The sequence below is a fragment of the Moschus berezovskii genome, chromosome 14 (genome assembly GCF_049115385.1).
Source record: "Moschus berezovskii isolate FMDL1 chromosome 14, NW_MosBer_1.0, whole genome shotgun sequence".
In the NCBI taxonomy this organism is placed as follows: Eukaryota; Metazoa; Chordata; class Mammalia; order Artiodactyla; family Moschidae; genus Moschus; species Moschus berezovskii.
In genome coordinates, this window is record NC_142473.1 from 31483927 (window position 1) to 31488345 (window position 4419).

A 4419-nucleotide genomic window follows, 5' to 3' on the forward strand; every position below is an offset into this window, starting at 1 on the left:
GATCCAATGTTTCTCACATACTACATTTCCATTTGTTCTTGGACCTACTTCTAGACTCATCATTCTGATCTATTTGTTTGCCTCTTCATATGACAATACCAGACTGTTTTACTTTAGAGCTTTGTAGTATGTCCTATGAGCTCCGTAAGAGTTTCCCACTTACAAGCAGATCATCAAGAATCATAGTACATCTAAAGAAAGTCTCTCATATGAAAAATATGGGCCAAAATAAAAAGTAGAAAACAGCAATGTACATAAAGAGTCTTTACGGGGAGAAGAAAAGAAAAAAGGAAAAATGCAGAGAGATGTAAGAAGAGATATTTTAACCATAAAACCAGAATAGAGTTTTTCTTTAAATGACAACCTGGATGGTCAGGGGGAAAAAATAGCTCTTGGAAATTTAAAAAATTACAGAAATAAAATAAATCAAAATAAACAAGCCAAAACACAATAGGAGGATTACAACATAAAGTTGGTAGAGATGAAAATTTAGAATGTGAGAGAACCAATGCTGGACCTCTAACTTTCAGACAATAAGAGTTCCAGTAAGAGACGGAATAAGGGAAACTATCGAAGAAGTTACTCAGGAAATTTTCTCTGAACCGAAGGAAATGAGTTGCTAGATTGAAAGGGCCCACTGAGTACTCTCATGCCTAGTGCGGTGGCAGCAAACAGACCCACACCAGAGCATGACCACGAAGAGAAAAAGATGTTATGGGACGCAAGTTCCTATGCCTGACACAGTGAGGCCAAACAAATGGAAACATTGGAGTTTGGAGCAGAGGAAGATTTATCACCAAGAGCCAAGCTAAGAGAATGTGTGACTCATGCTCAGAAACTGCAAAATCCCCAATGCTTTTGGAGGACAAGCTTTTAAAAGCAAAATAAGGGTTTGTGATTTTCTTCTGGTTGGTTGGTGATAGGGTAACAAGCGGAGAAGGCAATGGCAACCCACTCCAGTACTCTTGCCTGGAAAATCCCATGGACGGAGGAGCCTGGAAGGCTGCAGTCCACGGGGTCGCACAGAGTCGGACACGACTGAGTGACTTCACTTTCACTTTTCACTTTCCTGCATTTGGAGAAGGAAATGGACACCCACTCCAGTGTTCTTGCCTGGAGAATCCCAGGGACGGGGGAGCCTGGTGGGCTGCTGTCTATGGGGTCACACAGAGTTGGACACGACTGAAGCGACTTAGCAGCAGCAGCAGCAGCAGAGTAACAAGGGCAGTGTTTCAAGAATCTCGTGCTCAGCCTGAAGTTACCATCCTCCACCTGGGAGCTGACTGTGACTCGGATCATGAACTGCATATTGAAAAATTCAGACTTAAATTGAAGAAAGTAGGGACAACCACTAGACCATTCAGGTATGACCTAAATTAAATCCCTTACGACTATACAGTGGAAGTGACAAACAGATTCAAGGAATTAGATCTGATAGAGTGCCTGAAGAACTATGGATGGAGGTTCATGACATTGTACAGGAGGCAGTGTTAAAGACCATCCCTAAGAAAAAGAAATTTAAAAAGCAACATGGTTGTCTGAAAGGGCCTTACAAATAGCTGAGAAGAGAAGCTGAAGGCAAAGGAGAAAATGAAAGATATACCCATTTGAATGCAGAGTTCCAGAGAACAGCAAGGAGAGATAAGAAAGTCTTCCTCCATGATCAATGTGAAGAAATAGAGGGAAACAATAGAATGAGAAAGATTAGAGATCTCTTCAAGAAAATCAGAGATACCAAGGGAACATTTCATGTAAAGATGGGCTCAATGAAGGACAGAAATGGTATGGACCTGACAGAAGCAGAAGATATTAAGAAGAGGTGGCAAGAATGCACAGAAGAACTATATAAAAAAGATCTTCATGACCCAGACAATCATGATGGTGTGATCACTCACCTAGAGCCAGACATCCTGAAACATGAAGTCAAGTGGGCCTTAGGAAGCGTCACTACAAACAAAGCTAGTGGAGGTGATGGAATTCCAGTTGAGCTATTTCAAATCCTAAAAGATGATGCTGTGAAAGTGCTGCACTCAATATATCAGCAAATTTGGAAAACTCAGCAGTGGCCACGGGACTGGAAAAGGTCAGTTTTCATTCCAATCCCAAAGAAAGGCAATGCCAAAGAATATTCAAACTACCGCACAATTGCACTCATCTCACACACTAGCAAAGTAATGCTCAAAATTCTCCAAGCCAGGCTTCAACAGCACATGAACTTCCAGATGTTCAAGCTGGATTCAGAAAAGGCAGAGGAACCAGAGGTCAAATTGCCAGTATCTGTTGGATTTTCAAAAAAGCAAGAGAGTTACAGAAAAACATCTGCTTCATTGACTAAGCCAAAGACTTTGACTGTGTGGATCACAACAAACTGTGGAAAATTCTTCAAGAGATAGGAATACCAGACCACCTTACCTGCCTCCTGAGAAATCTGTATGCAGGTCAGGAAGCAACAGTTAGAACTGAACATGGAACAACAGACTGGTTCCAAATAGGGAAAAGAATACATAAAGGCTGTATATTGTCACCCTGCTTATTTAACTTATCTGCAGAGTACATCATGCAAAATGCTGGGCTGGATGAAGCACAAGCTGGAATCAAGATTGCCAGGAGAAATATCAGTAACCTCAGATATGTAGATGACACCACCCTTATGGCAGAAAGTGAAGAATAAGTAACGAGCCTCTTGATGAAAGTGAAAGAGGAGAGTGAAAAAGTTGGCTTAAAACTCAACATTCAGAAAACTAAGATTATGGCATCTGGTCCCATCACTTCGTGGCAAATAGATGGGGAAACAATGGAAACAGTGAGAGACTTTATTTTCTCGGGCTCCAAAATCACTGCAGATGGTGACTGCAGCCATGAAATTAAAAGACGCTTGCTCCTTGGGAGAAAAGCTATGACCAGCATATTAAAAAGCTGAGACAATACTTTGCCAACAAAGATCCCCCTAGTCAAAGACATGTTTTTTTCAGTAGTCATGTATGAATGTGAGAGTTGGACTATAAAGAAAGCTAAGCACCAAAGAATTGATGCTTTTAAACTGTGGTGTTGGAGAAAACTCTTGGGAGTCCCTTGGACTGCAAAGAGATTAAACCACTCCATCCTAAAGGAAATCAGTCCTGAATATTCATTGGAATACTGATGCTGAAGCTGAAACTCCAATACTCTGGCCACCTGATGCGAAGAACTGACTCACTAGAAAAGACCCTGGGAAAGATTGAAGGCAGGAGGAGAAGGGGATGACAGAGGATGAGATGGTTGGATGACCTCACCAACTCGATGGACATGAGTTTGAATAAGCTCTGGGAGTTAGTGATGGACAGGGAAGACTGGTGTGCTACAGTCCATGGGGTCGCAAAGAGTCAGATACTACTGAGCAACTGAACTGAACTGAACTTGGAGCTCAGGAAAGGTCTAGAAAGCTGAAACCTTTTTCCTACAAACAAGAAACAGGAGACAAAGAAAGGATTTGAACCAAGGAGGGCCCCACAGAGTCCTGCTTGGTTTCAGAAAAGCAGGGATAGAAAGTATGTGTGTGTACAAGATGTGTATATGTGGAAAAGAACCCAATTTTCATTAACAATTAATGGATAATCATAAACCTGGAGCCAAAATAAACCTAAAACTGAAAAATCAAGAGCAATAACACAGGATTTTCTAAGAGCCAAAATTTGTTTTGGCAGAGTAGAAAATGGAGATAAGCTTGAGGGACTTCTTCATACTAACTTGTAGACTTGTTGGACATTTAAAACTCTGTACTCTGGTGAAGTAAAAACAACATTTTAAAGTCCATAAAAATTTTTTTAAAGAAATACAATACAACCAGGAGAAGTACAAGCAGAAAGATAAAAGAAGCAAAGTAGTATCTTGGTAAATAAAAAATATAAAATAATATGATAAAAATCAGTCGATAATCACTATAAAAGGAAACAGATTAAACCAGCCCATGAAGTATCAAATCTAGAGCTAGACTGACTGGGTTAAAATGCTGACATAGATTAGCTCTGGGATCTTGGGCAAGTTCTTTAACTTCTCTGTGCATCAGTTACCTCATAAATAAAATGGAGACAACTATAGTATATAGCATAATTGATAGGTTCTGTGGGAAATAAACGCTTTAATATATTAAAAAATAAAGGCACATATAGCAATCCTTGGCATGTAGTAAGTTCTGTGTAAGAATTTATTATGATGATTATTATTATTTTCACATCAGATTTTACAAAAATTCCAGTCATTTGTTATTTAAATAGGCAAACTTACATCACAGGAGGGCTTCCCTTGTAGCTCAGTCGGTAAAGAATCTGCCTGCAGTGTAGGGACCCAGGTTCAATCCCTGGGTCAGGAAGATCCTCTGGAGAAGGAAATGGCAACCCACTCCAGTATCCTCGTCTGGAAAATCTCATGCACACAGGAGCC